At 28.4% G+C, this 16,562-nt stretch overlaps 1 long non-coding RNA gene across 1 annotated transcript in view; it reads right to left on the reverse strand.

The window, feature by feature from the left end:
* LOC126470442 (uncharacterized) overlaps window positions 1–16,562 on the reverse strand; it is a 95,510-nt gene that overhangs the window by 48,320 nt on the left and 30,628 nt on the right. The gene's annotated exons all lie outside the window — the stretch shown is intronic.

Below are 16,562 nucleotides of genomic sequence, written 5' to 3' on the forward strand. Positions count from 1 at the left end.
AAAATTATTTTTATTAAATAATTAAATAAACAAAAAATAAACATAATAAAATAAATAATCAAGATATCCTGATTAGCACAGAAAAATTTTCAGTGTAAATGAAACACTTTACTAATAAGTTATATCTTGAAACTCTTCCTAGATACACTTTCCAGTACATCTACTATATTACGACTTATCTCATCTAAATTGAAGCTAAATTAAAATAATAAACTAGAATAATCAATAATGAGAGCGACGGGCGATGTGAGCACACCTCAGAGCCAATATCAGTTAAATTAAATAAATTAGATTACTATCAAATCCACCTTCATTAATAGTATTTCTCCATCAAATCCGTTATAAACAAAAATCTATTGTAACCCTCCTCCTCTTAACTATAAGCTGCACCTTGACCTGAAATATTTTATAATTATAAATCTTGAGAATTATAACTCTAAAAAGATTCTCTGATAATGGAGATATACAAACTAATAAATTAAGTAGAGTAAATCGTGTATTATCAATCACGGGGTAGGTTCTCTGAATGGCATGAGATACCACCAAATTCTTTGGGTTTAAAGACCTTAACTAATAGAACCCTGGTAAATATAATTAACATTTAAAATAATAGGGTATCTAATCCTAGTTTATTATTCAAATTTCACAGATTCATTCAAAGAGCTATATATAAATTTTAACATTTCACCTTACAAATTTATATATTACCCCTAAAAATATAAACAACTGTTTTAACCAATAATATTCACTTGTATCAATCGTATAACCGCAGCTGCTGGCACGAATTATGCCAATACTAAATCAATTGCTAAATCCAAAATCACTTGATAATTAAATAAAATTACTGCAAAATAGAACATTTAGTTTAACAAAACTTACATATAATACAAAGAAAAAGTGAATAAATAAGCAAGAATAAAGCTTTTGGAAACAAAATATGAAATTTAAAAATTAATAAAAAATAAGAAAAAATTAAAGATGCAAATATTTAAAGAAAAAAAAAGAAAAAAAACAAAAAAAATGACAAAAAAAACGCACCCTCAACAACTTCTCTATTATATATAAATAAAGATTAATATGGAACATGTATACCAATAAATGTATTATATTCTTTCTTATTTTATCTTTCTTTTCACTAATAATAAAGAAAGATTTAATCTTTCTTTTCACTAATAATAAAGAAAGATTGAATTCTTTGGGTTTAAAGACCTTAACTAATAGAACCCTGGTAAATATAATTAAAATTTAAAATAAATTTTATTTTCACTAATAATAAAGAAAGATTAAATAATATAATAAATATATTTTATATAATTATGTAAATTAATATAAAATGGTATTCATACAAAATTAACTTTATATTAAGTTGACTTAAATATTAATTAGTTAAATAATCTAATTATAGAAAATATATTAAATTATATTATTATAATTAATATAATTAATTATATTAATATAATTAATTATATATTATATAAAATTTTATTTTTAATTATATGGATTTTATTTATTATATCCAATTATTATAATATTTAATATTAATATACATATTATTATATAATTTATAATATAATAACCTATTTTAAGTTAAAAACATAAGAAGCTATAATCCTAGGTAAATAAATGTATTAAAATATTCATTTAATAATTATAAAATAACATTATAGGTTTTTAAATTTAATTAAATGTAATATATTAATATAAATTATTTATTATATTTAATATATATTCAAATTATCCCAACCGAGATAAATTAATTAGAAATAACAAAAATAACACATTAACAAACTTTAAAAATTTTTTTTAAAATTTATATATTAAATATAAATGAAGTGCCTGACTAAAGGGTTACCTTGATAGGGTCAATCAAGTAAATAAAATTACCTTCATTAAAAATTACATAAGAAAGTATTAAACTACCTCCTCTAGTATCAAAAACTAATGTGCATCATACACCTTAACGTAAAAAGGTAAGCTAAACAAGCTAATGGGTTCATACCCCATTTATAGAGGTATCAATCCTCTCCTTTTTAATGACCAACAACTCAACAAAACTTCTCTTCCTATCAACATTAATGATAGGAACGATCCTGTCCATTTCATCAAACTCCTGATTTGGGGTTTGAATAGGACTTGAGATCAACTTACTTTCATTTATTCCGCTCCTAACAATAAATAAAAATATTATAATAAATGAATCATCAATTAAATATTTTATTGTCCAAGCAATAGCATCGACAATACTATTATTTTCAATTTAGCTGATTCAAATAAAGTATCCAATAGGATGAGAAACAGAATTTATTCCATCAATAATAATTAGATCTAGATTATTATTAAAGATCGGGGCTGCACCCTTTCATTTCTGATTTCCAGAAGTAATAGGAGCTTCAAGATGAAATAACTGTTTAACGCTAATAACATGGCAAAAGATTGCCCCAATAATGGTATTATCTTATTGTATTCAACTAAGAACTTTCATTTGAACAATTATCATTCTAAGAATTATTATTGGGGCAATAGCTGGTTTAAATCAAACATCTCTACGACAACTTCTAGCATATTCCTCAATTAGACATTTAGGGTGAATAATCAGATCCTTAACAGTTATAGAAAACATTTGAGAACTACACTTTATTATTTACTCACTATTATGATTAATTATGGTCTTATTAATTAAGCAAATAAATCTATTTTTTATAAACCAAATTTATTCAGCCAGAAATATAAAAACTGAAGTTAAATTCATAATATTTTTATCTCTTTTATCCCTAGGTGGTTTACCACCATTCCTTGGATTTCTACCAAAATGAATTGTAATACAATCATTGATACAAAATAACATAACAACTATTATGACAATTATGGTGGTATTAACTACAATTACACTTTGTTATTATATACGTATTGGATTCTCAGCCCTAATTATGTCATACACAGAGAATTCATGATCTATAAAAATAAAGTCTCAAAAATCAAGAATTATTCTTCCTATAACAGTAATAATTTCAACAATATGATTAATCTCAACATCAACCTTAATCTCATTATACTAAGGACTTAAGTTAACCAAACTAATAACCTTCAAAGTTATAATTAAAAGAATTATCTTTTAGGCCTTAGTAAAATTTTACACCTCTAGAATTGCAGTCTAGAATCATAATTGAATATAAGGCCTAAAGCATGGTAAGAGAGAAACATCTCATAAGTAGATTTACAGTCTACCACCTTAAATTCAGCCATCTTACAGCAAAAATGATTATTCTCAACAAACCATAAGGATATTGGTACTTCATACTTCTTATTTGGAGCATGAGCAGGAATAGTAGGAACATCAATAAGAATACTTATTCGTGCTGAACTTGGTCAACCAGGATCCCTAATTGGAGATGACCAAATTTATAATGTCATTATTACAGCCCACGCATTTGTAATATTTTTTTTATAGTAATACCTATTATAATTGGTGGATTTGGTAATTGACTCGTACCATTAATAATTGGTGCACCAGATATAGCGTTCCCACGAATAAATAATATAAGTTTTTGATTACTACTGCCTTCACTAACCCTTCTTCTTACATCTTCTATAGTAGAGAATGGTGCTGGTACAGGATGAACAGTTTACCCTCCCCTTGCAGGAGCTATTGCACATGGGGGGGCATCTGTAGACCTAGCTATTTTTTCACTTCACTTAGCAGGTGTATCATCTATTCTTGGTACAGTAAACTTCATTACAACAGCAATTAATATACGATCAGAAAGTATAACTCTAGATCAAACACCTTTATTTGTCTGATCTGTAGCTATTACAGCCCTTCTCCTCCTTTTATCGCTTCCAGTATTAGCAGGCGCTATTACCATACTATTAACAGATCGAAATTTAAATACATCATTCTTTGACCCTGGAATTATTTCTCACATTGTATGTCAAGAAAGAGGAAAAATTGAATCATTTGGAACATTAGGTATAATTTATGCTATATTATCAATTGGACTAATAGGATTTATTGTATGAGCACATCACATATTCACAGTAGGAATAGATGTTGACAAACGAGCATACTGTACATCAGCAACAATAATTATTGCTGTACCTACAGGAATTAAGGTATTCAGATGATTAGCTACACTATATGGAACTAAATTCAAATTCAATCCACCGCTATTATGAGCTTTAGGATTTATTTTTCTATTCACAATTGGTGGATTAACAGGATTAGTATTAGCAAATTCATCACTTGACATCTTATTACATGATACATATTATGTAGTAGCTCACTTCCATTATGTGTTATCCATAGGAGCAGTATTCGCAATCATAGGAGGTGTTATTCAATGATACCCATTATTTACAGGATTAACTATAATTAATACATGATTAAAAATCCCATTTACAATTATATTTATTGGAGTAAACTTAACATTCTTCCCTCAACACTTCCTAGGACTAGCACGAATACCACAACGATATTCAGACTATCCAGATGCATATACATCATGAAATGTAGTATCAAGAATTGGGTCTACAATTTCTATTGTAGGAATCATTATATTCATTGTAATTATACGAGAAAGAATGGTTACAAATTGGGCAAACATATTTAGAGCTAATATAAGAAGATCAACAGAATGACTACAAAATAATCCACCTTCAGAACACAGTTACTCAGAACTACCATTAATTTCTAGATTCTAATATGGCAGATTAGTGCAGTAGATTTAAGCTCTACAAATAAAGGTTTGACCTTTTATTAGATAAATTCATTAATGGCAACATGATCAAATTTATCCCTTCAAGATGGAACTTCACCATTAGTGGAGCAACTATCATTCTTCCATGATCATACTATGGTCGTATTATTATTAATTACAGTAATTGTAGGTTATGCCCTAAGTTACATATTATTCATTGCCTATACAAAACGAAACATACTTCACGGACATTTAATTGAAACAATCTGAACAGCACTACCAGCAATTACACTAATTTTTATTGCACTCCCATCGTTACGACTACTATATTTACTTGATGATTCAGTAGACGCAATAATCACAATTAAAACAATTGGACGACAATGATACTGAAGATATGAATATTCTGACTTTATAGATGTGGAATTCGACACTTATATAACAACAGAACAAGACATAGAAAACTACGGATTTCGACTTCTAGATGTAGATAACCGAACAGTTCTACCAATAAATACGGAAGTACGAGTATTAACAAGAGCATCAGATTTTCTACACTCATGAGCAGTACCTGCATTAGGGGTTAAAATTGACGCAACGCTGGGCCGACTAAACCAAGGAACATTTACAATAAACCGACCTGGACTGTTCTTTGGACAATGCTCAGAAATTTGTGGAGCAAACCACAGATTCATACCAATTGTAATTGATAGAACTTCAGTAAACTTATTTATCAAGTGATTATCTAAGATCATCTAAGAAGTTAGTTAAAATATATAACATTAGAGTGTCAATCTAAAATAACTAAATAATTAGTACACCTTGAAATACATCAGATGACTGAAAGTAAGTAATGGTCTCTTAAACCAAAAAATAGTAAATTAACGACTACTTCTGATGGGGAAATTTAATCCAAATCCCTCAAATATCCCCTCTCATATGATTCTCCCTATTTATTATATTTTCGACTATATTAATTTTATTTAATCAAATAAACTTTTTCTCATTTAAACCAAATCTTATGAAAAGAGCAGAAAAAAGAACAATTGATATAATGAACTTGAATTGAAAATGATAACAAACTTATTTTCAACATTTGATCCATCAACTAATATCTTCAATTTATCATTAAATTGAACTAGAACATTCTTAGGATTATTATTAATCCCATCAATATTTTGACTTACACCATCACGAATTAATATTATTTGAAATAAACTAAACTTAACCTTACACAATGAATTTAAAACACTACTAGGACCAAAATCATTTAATGGAACAACACTCATCTTCATTTCAATCTTTATTATAATACTATTTTATAATTTCATAGTATTATTCCCCTACATCTTTACTAGAACAAGACATTTAGCATTAACATTTGCAATCGCTCTACCTATATGATTAAGATTTATGTTATTTGGATGAATTAATCATACCAATCACATATTTACACACCTTGTCCCCCAAGGAACACCACCTGCATTAATATCATTTATAGTATTAATTGAAACAATTAGAAATGTCATTCGACCAGGTACACTAGCAGTACGACTAGCAGCAAATATAATTGCAGGACACTTACTATTAACATTACTAGGAAATATAGGACCATCTATAGCAATAAACTTAATTTCACTATTAATTATTGGACAAATACTTCTGTTAATTCTAGAATCAGCAGTAGCAATAATTCAAGCCTATGTTTTCTCAATTTTAAGAACTTTATATTCTAGAGAAGTATACTAAACTTATGTTAACAACTCACTCAAACCACCAATTCCACTTAGTAGATTACAGACGTTGACCATTAACAGGAGCAATCGGAGCAATAGTTCTAGTATCAGGATTAGCAAAATGATTTCACCTATTTAACATTAACTTATTTATAATCGGATTTGGAATTACCCTAATAACTATAATCCAATGATGATGAGATGTAGTACGAGAAGGAACATACCACGGACTACATACGGGATTTGTATCAATTGGATTACGATGAGGAATAATTTTATTTATTGCATCAGAAGTACTATTCTTTGTTTCATTTTTCTGAGCATTTTTTACAAGAAGACTAGCACCCACTATAGAACTAGGGATATTATGACCCCCAATAGGAATTCAACCTTTTAATCCTATACAAATTCCATTACTTAATACAGCTATTCTTTTAGCATCAGGAGTGACAGTAACATGAACACATCATAGTTTAATAGAATCTAATCATACTCAAGCATTACAAGGACTATTCTTCACAGTACTACTAGGACTATACTTCACTATACTTCAAGCATACGAATATTGAGAAGCACCCTTCACCATTGCAGACGCAGTTTATGGATCAACATTCTTTGTTGCAACAGGATTCCATGGTCTACATGTAATTATCGGAACAATTTTCTTATCAACATGTCTACTTCGACATTCAATAAACCAATTCTCACCAAGACACCACTTTGGGTTTGAAGCAGCAGCATGATACTGACACTTTGTAGACGTAGTATGATTATTCTTATACATTTCTATTTATTGATGAGGTAGATAATTGTTTTTCTAGTATAAATAGTACATTTGACTTCCAATCAAAAAGCTTGATATAAATCAAGAAAAAAAATCCTAATTTAATTTACAAGAATTTTTATTAGATTTATTATTCCAATAATTGTAATAATCCTTGCAACAACATTATCAAATAATTAATTAATGACCGAGAAAAAAGATCACCATTTGAGTGTGGATTTGACCCAAAAAGATCAGCACCAATACCATTCTCACTTCGATTCTTTTCAATTGCAGTAATTTTCTTAATTTTTGATGTAGAAATCGCACTAATCCTCCCAATTGTAATTAATTTTAAAACTTCAGACATTATAATCTGAACAGTATCAACAATATTTTTTATTATAGTATTATTAGATGGACTATACCATGAATGAAATCAAGGAGCCTTACAATGAGCAGAATAAAGGGTTGTAGTTAAACATAACATTTGGGTTGCATTCAAAAAGTATTGATATAATCAATCAACTTTAAATAGAATAAGAAGCGAAGGATTGCCGTCAGTCTCGACCTGGAAGGTTGGTAAATAAAATACCCTTATTCTTATTAATTGAAGCCAAAAAGAGGCGTATTACTGTTAATAATATAATTGAACTATAAAGTTCCAATTTAGGAAATGTAAAGCCAATATGAAAGCTGCTAACTTTTTATATTAGCGGTTAAACTCCGTTAACGTTTCTAAAATTTATATAGTTTAAATAAAACATTACATTTCCACTGTAAAAATAATATATGTATATTTATAAATATCTAAAAGTAAAAATACTTCCTTAACATCTTCAGTGTCACGCTCTAATTATAAGCTATTTAAGTAAACGAAAAATAATTCAACCCAAATAAATATTCAAAAAATAAAAGTTAAAAGATAAATCTTAAAATTAGAATCATATCAACATTGTATACAACTAATTAAATAAATAAATAGTATATACAAACTTTGACCACCAAATAATTCACCTCAACCATAATCAAATGATTTAGATGAATAATAGCCCAATTTTAAAGGAAAATATCTAATAAACGTAGTCGAAATAAAAGGTATAAACCACATAGAACCAGCAAATCTGACAAAAGAAAGTATACTTAAGGAAAATAAATTTTGAGAAAAATCTAAATTAGAAATAAGATAACCCAAATTAGCACCCAAAACAACTACAGTAATAGTTAAAAACTTTAAATAATAAGGCAAGCCAATCACATGAGAAACAGGAAAAATTAATCAAGACAAAAGACTACCACCAAAAACAGCAACAAACAATAAACCAATTATACCAAAAGAAATATAATAACCCTTATCATCAAAAGAAAATATAGAATAAAAATTATTATTACCAGATATTGAATAATAAAAAAGACGAAAAGAATAGGAAGCAGTTAAACCAGTAGAAAAGAAATAAAGAAAAAATTCAAACAATTAATTCATCTTAAACAAACCAGTTCAAGAATTAAATTCTTTGAATAAAAACCTGCTAAAATGGTATACCACACAAAGACAAACTAGAAATATTAAAACAAACTGAAGTTAAAGGCATAAAATTAACAATTGAACCTATAAAACGAATATCCTGAGAATCCTTTAAATTATGAATTATTGAACCTGCACACATAAACAATAAAGCTATAAATAAAGCATGAGCTAATAAATGAAAAAATGCAAGTTTTGGATAACCCATAAGCAAAATTCTTATTATTAAACCAAGTTGTCTTAAAGTAGAAAGAGCAATAATTTTCTTCAAATCAAATTCAAAATTTGCTCCCAAACCAGCCATAATCATAGTTATACAACCAATTAAAAGTAAGAATCAACCACAATTATAGGTCTTTATTATTGGTCTGAAACGAATTAATAAATAAACCCCAGCAGTAACAAGAGTAGAAGAATGAACCAAAGCAGAAACAGGAGTGGGGGCAGCCATAGCAGCAGGAAGTCAAGAAGAAAAGGGAATTGGAGCCCTTTTAGTTATAGCTGCTAAAACAATTAATATAGTAATAAGCTTTATTTCGAAAGAATTAGAAATAAAATCATAATAATAAATATAATTTCAACCACCAAAATTCAATATTCAAGCAATAGAGATTACAATAACAACATCACCAATACGATTAGAAAGTGCAGTTAACATACCTGCACTATAAGATTTCACATTTTGATAATTAAAACGTAAACAATTAGAAACTAAACCTAAACCATCCCATCCCAATAAAATTCTAATCAAATTAGGACTGATAATTAAAAAACCTATAGAAAGAATAAACATTAAAACAATAATAATAAAACGATTTATATATTTTTCTCCTGACATATAATCCTCTCTATAATACATATCTAAAGAAGAAATAATCATAACAAAAGACATAAAAATAAGAGACATTCAATCCAAATTTAAAGTCATAACAACCATAGACCCATTTAAATTAAAAAGTTCTCATTCAACAAAAACTCAATAATCAATTATTAAATAATAAATACCCAAAATAAAAATTATAGTTCTAGAAAATAATAATGAAAAAAAACTCAAAGAACAAATAGAAAACAAATTCACAGCCTAAGATGAAAAATTCATATCATTGATTCCACAAAACAACATTTTTAATTAAAATACTTAAGCAACCTAAACAAAAAAAATACTTTCCCTTTAAACAAAGAATATTTAAAGGCAATCAATGTAAAAGTAAAAGATGATATTCACGAAAATAACCAAGAGAACAAGTATAAACACCAGAATAATAATTACCATGCTGGGAATAAGAATACATATATAAAGTATAAACAGCTTTAAAAAAAGACAAAAAAATTAAAGATATAAACTAAAAGAAGATCAAGATATTATTCTATTTAATAATCTAAGTTCACCTACCAAATTTAAAGAAGGAGGAACAGCTATATTAGAAGATCTCAAAAGGAATCATCATAAAGCCATTCTTGGTGTCAAATTAATTATACCCTTGTTAATTAATAATCTTCGTCTACCTAAACGCTCATAAATAATATTAGATAAACAAAATAAACCAGAAGAACACAAACCATGACCAACCATTAAAGAAAGAGAACCCATACAACCTCATCAATTCATAGTTATCAATCCTCCAATAACCATTCTCATATGAGCAACAGAAGAATATGTAATTAAAGACTTTAAATCAACCTGACGAAAACAAATAAATCTAACAATAACCGCACCAAATAAACCTAAAGACAATCAAAAATTATTAAATTTTTAACCCAAATAAGAAATAGCCTTCATAACACGAAAAATACTGTAACCACCTAACTTTAATAAATCACCAGCAAGAATCATTCTACCTGAAATAGGGGCCTCAACATGGGCCTTAGGAAGCCACAAATGAACCAAAAATATCGGCATCTTAACTAAAAAAGGAAGAACTATAAACACATAAAATATAAAATAATAAGAATCAAAATCGACCAATAAAGAAAAATATAAAGTATTAGAAAAATCATAAACGTTAAATAACACTAATAATAAAGGCAATCTAGCAACCACAGTATAAAAAATTAAATAAACACCAGCCTGCAACCGTTCAGGTTGATAGCCTCAACCCAAAATCAAAAGTAAAGTAGGAACCAATCTAGCCTCAAAAAAAATATAAAAAGAAAGAAGCCTCAATCTAGCAAACAAATATAAAGCATAATCATTAAAATTAAGACTATAAAGACAAAAAATAGGAATGATAAGAACTTAAATAAACTGAACCTCTAGAAGTAATTATTAAGGAACAAATTCAAAAACTAAGCAGAATCAAACTAAAAGAAAAATAATCAATACCAAAATAATCTCTAATCATATTCAAATCTGCATATGAATAAACACAAATCATAAAAACAAAACTAGACAGAAACATTAAAGAATGAACCAACCATCAACAATTATTGACCAAACAAAGAAGGATTAAAAAAATAGTTATAAATAAATACTTTAACATAAAGATAAACCAAAAGAATTAAAAAAATCATTCCCATGAGAACGAATTATTGAAACTAAAATAGAAAGACCTAAAGCACCTTCACAAACAGAAAAAACAAAAAAAAAATAACAGGAAAAAATAATCATAATCAAACTCAATAAGAAAAACAATAACCAATATAAATAAAGAAAGAACAATATACTCTAATCCCAAAAGAACCATTAATAAATGCTTACGTTTAGAAGGAAACACATAAACACAAGCAAAATAAATCAATAAAGAAGTAAAGACAGAGAATATAAACATTAATTTTAATAGTTTTAAAAAAACGCCGGTATTGTAAACCGGAAATAAGTCCAGCCCCCACTTTTAAAACTTCAGAGGTGGAAAAGCTTTCCATCATCGGTCCCCAAAACCGATATTTTTAATAATCTAACCCCTGAAATGATCAAAATAATAATTATATCGCTATCAAACGTAATAAATATTAATTTTATTAAATTAAGACACCCAATATCAATAATGCTTTTCATTATCCTACAAACTTTTCTAGTTGGACTAGTAACAGGAACAATAATGGAAAGATATTGATTATCATATATTTTATTTTTAACGTTTCTTGGTGGTATATTAGATCTATTTATTTATATTATGAGAATTGCATCAAACGAAATATTTCAACCTAAATCAATTACGATAATTATTACCTTAACAATATGAATATTTATCATATCAACATTAATTATTTATAGACTTTTTCAAAAATACTGAAACTATAAATATTGATAATTCAATCAATTATCAAGAAATAACAATATCTTTAGAAAAACTATATAATAGACCTACATTCATTATCACAATAATAATAATTATTTATTTATTTTTAGCACTATTAGCAGTTGTTAAAATCACCAACATTAACCAGGGGCCTATTCGTAAAATAAGATAATATAATAATGAATAAACCCTTACGATTGAGACATCCTTTCATTAATATCATTGATAACTCTTTAGTTGATTTACCTGCACCAACAAATATTTCATTTTGATGGAATTTTGGGTCCCTACTAGGGTTATGTTTGGTAATTCAAATTGTAACTGGACTATTTTAGCTATACATTATACATCAAGTATAGAAATAGCATTTAGTAGTGTAGTTCACATCTGCCGAGACGTAAATAATGGCTGAATTATTCGAACCTTACATGCAAATGGAATTTCTATATTTTTTATTTGTATTTATTTACATGTCGGATAAGGAATTTACTGTGGATCTTACATATACATACACACCTGAATAATTGGTACAGTAATCCTATTCTTAGTTATAGCAACTGCATTTATAGGATACGTTTTACCTTGAGGTCAAATATCATTCTGAGGTGCGACAGTAATTACTAACTTATTATCAGCAATTCCGTATTTAGGAACAGATTTAGTTCAATGAGTATGAGGAGGGTTTGCTGTTGATAATGCAACATTAAATCGATTCATTACATTCCATTTTGTACTACCGTTTATTATTGCTGCAATGGCAGCAATTCATTTATTCTTCCTCCACCAAACAGGGTCTAATAACCCCTTAGGCCTAAATGGAGATATTGAAAAAATCCCATTTCACCCATACTTTACTTTCAAGGACTCTATTACATTTGTATTAATAACATCATTATTAATTATACTGTGCTTGATTAATCCTTACCTCCTAGGAGATCCAGATAATTTTGTACCTGCCAACCCATTAGTAACCCCCGTCCATATTCAACCAGAATGATATTTCTTATTTGCATACACAATTCTACGATCAATCCCTAATAAACTAGGTGGTGTTATTGCATTATTCTTATCAATTAGAATCTTAATAATTTAATAATAAAACACCATTCCGAGGTATTCAATTCTATCGTATCAATCAGATTTTATTCTGAATTATAGTAGTTGTTGTATGCTTATTAACATGAATTGGAAAACGACCTGTTGAAGAACCTTACATTATAACAGGACAAATCTTAACAATTATCTACATACTTCTCAATAAATGTACATGTTGCAAACGCATAAGATAAACTAATTAAGGAATAATAAGTTAACTAGCTTAGGAAAAGCATATGTTTTGAAAACATAAAACTAGAAGTTTAACTCTTCTATTAACTTTTCTTACGAAATTTCACTAAATAAATGAAATAAATAAAATCTTTAAACCAACAAAGAAAATAAAAAAATTTAAAGATAATGGCAAAAAACTTTTTCAAGCTAAGTACATTAACTTATCATAACGAAAACGTGGTAATGTCCCAGGAACTCAAATAAAATCAAAGGACATAACAGCAAGCTTAATAAAAAATAGAAAAGAATAAAAGTCACCACCTAAAAAATTAAAGCTAACAATATTCTTATAAAAACAATTCTAGTATACTCAGCTAAAAAAATTAAAGTAAAACCACCTGCACCATATTCAATATTAAAACCTCAAATTAACTCAGATTCTCCTTCAGCAAAGTCAAAAGGAGTACGGTTAGTCTCAGCTAAACAAGAAGCAAAACAAGCTAAAGCTAAAGGAAAAGAAATAATAATAAATCAACAATAAAGCTGATAATTTATAAAATCAAACATGTTAAAACTACCAATTAAAATAATTAAAGATAATAAAATTGAAGCAAAACTAATTTCGTATGAAATTGTTTGAGCAACAGAACGAAGAGAACCTAGTAACGAATAATTTGAATTAGAAGACCAACCAGCAATTATAACAGTATAAACACCTAATCTAGTACAACATAAAAAAAACAAAAATCCATAAGAAAAAGAACACATATAAGTTAAGTAAGGGAAAATCACACAAACAGCCAAGGAAATTATTAAATTAAAAACAGAAATAAAAATATAATAATAAATGAATCATCAATTAAATATTTAATTGTCCAAGCAATAGCATCGACAATACTATTATTTTCAATTTTGCTGATTCAAATAAAGTATCCAATAGGATGAGAAACAGAATTTATTCAATCAATAATAATTAGATCTAGATTATTATTAAAGATCGGGGCTGCACCCTTTCATTTCTGATTTCCAGAAGTAATAGGAGCTTCAAGATGAAATAACTGTTTAACACTAATAACATGGCAAAAAATTGCCCCAATAATGGTATTATCTTAATGTATTCAACTAAGAACTTCCATTTGAACATTTATCATTCTAAGAATTATTATTGGGGCAATAGGTGGTTTAAATCAAACATCTCTACGACAACTTCTAGCATATTCCTCAATTAGACATTTAGGGTGAATAATCAGATCCCTAACACTTAGAGAAAACATTGGAGAACTATACTTTATTATTTACTCACTATTAAGATTAATTATGGCCTTATTATTTAACCAAATAAATCTATTTTTATAAACCAAATTTATTCGGCCAGAAATATAAAAACTGAAATTAAATTCATAATATTTTTATCTCTTTTATCCCTAGGTGGTTTACCACCGTTCCTTGGATTTCTACCAAAATGAATTGTAATACAATCATTGATAGAAAGTAACATAACAACTATTATGATAATTATGGTTGTATTAACTCCAACTACACTTTATTATTGTATACGTATTAGATTCTCAGCCCTAATTATGTCATACACAGAAAATTCATGATCTATAAAAATAAAGTCTCAAAAATCAAGAATTATTCTTCCTATAACAGTAATAATTTCAACAATAGGATTAATCTCAACATCAACCTTAATCTCATTATACTAAGGACTTAAGTTAACCAAACTAGTAACCTTCAAAGTTATAATTAAAAGAATATACTTTTAGGCCTTAGGAAAAGTTTACACCTCTAGAATTGCAGTCTAGAATCATAATTGAATATAAGGCCTAAAGCATGGTAAGAGAGAAACATCTCATAAGTAGATTTACAGTCTACCACCATAAATTCAGCCATCTTACCGCAAAAATGATTATTCTCAACAAACCATAAGGATATTGGTACTTTATACTTCTTATTTGGAGCATGAGCAGGAATAGTAGGAACATCAATAAGAATACTTATTCATGCTGAACTTGGTCAACCAGGATCTCTAATTGGAGATGACCAAATTTATAATGTCAGTTACAGCCCACGCATTTGTAATAATTTTTTTATAGTAATACCTATTATAATTGGTGGATTTGGTAATTGACTCGTACCATTAATAATTGGTGCACCAGATATAGCGTTCCCACGAATAAATAATATAAGTTTTTGATTACTACCACCTTCACTAACCCTTCTTCTTACATCTTCTATAGTAGATAACGGTGCTGGTACAGGATGAACAGTTTACCCTCTTCTTGCAGGAGCTATCGCACATGGGGGGGCATCTGTAGACCTAGCTATTTTTTCACTTCACTTAGCAGGTGTATCATCTATTATTGGTGCAGTAAACCTCATTACAACAGCAATTAATATACGATCAGAAAGTACAACTCTAGATCAAACACCTTTATTTGTCTGATCTGTAGCTATTACAGCCCTTCTCCTCCTTTTATCGCTTCCAGTTGTAACGTCCCCTTTGAACAATTATACATGACTGTGCTTAAACTGACACACAATATTTTGTTAGCGCAACGCAATCTGACTTTCAAAATTCCCTACAAAAGAATGGCCCTGACTAACATTAAACTATAACTTTCAGAAATCACTTACCTCACAAAAATCTTCATTACTCGAACAACTGCAATACAGCGAGCGCCACCACTGCCAGCTAAATAAAAGATTCAATCTATGGAAGGCACTAACTACTGATAGGGATAGTTAGCAAATGAAAGATATTAATAGAGAACAAACAATATATTTACCTTGATATCATCATATTAATATAGCAGTTCATGACAAATTTCAAAACTCCGCCATCTCTCTCCCCACATCCACCACTGCTGGCGGCTCACCTCCAACTGCGCAACGCTACACGCTGTTCACATCCAGCTGCCGCTGCCCAACACTACAATGGCGAGTATTACAACAATGCAAAGCAGCCACAGACTGCACACAGCACAGCCACTGATATTCATACAGAGGTGGCGTTACCAATAAAAAGACCTAAACAGCCTACTTACACAGTATTAGCAGGGGCTATTACTATACTATTAACAGATCGAAATTTAAATACATCATTCTTTGACCCTGCAGGAGGGGGTGACCCAATTCTATATCAACACCTATTCTGATTCTTTGGATACCCAGAAGTTTACATTTTAATTCTGCCAGGATTTGGAATTATTTCTCACATTGTATGTCAAGAAAGAGGAAAAATTGAATCATTTGGAACATTAGGTATAATTTATGCTATATTACCAATTGGACTAATAGGATTTATTGTATGAGCACATCACATATTCACAG

The sequence above is a fragment of the Schistocerca serialis genome, chromosome 3 (assembly GCF_023864345.2).
Source record: "Schistocerca serialis cubense isolate TAMUIC-IGC-003099 chromosome 3, iqSchSeri2.2, whole genome shotgun sequence".
In the NCBI taxonomy this organism is placed as follows: Eukaryota; Metazoa; Arthropoda; class Insecta; order Orthoptera; family Acrididae; genus Schistocerca; species Schistocerca serialis.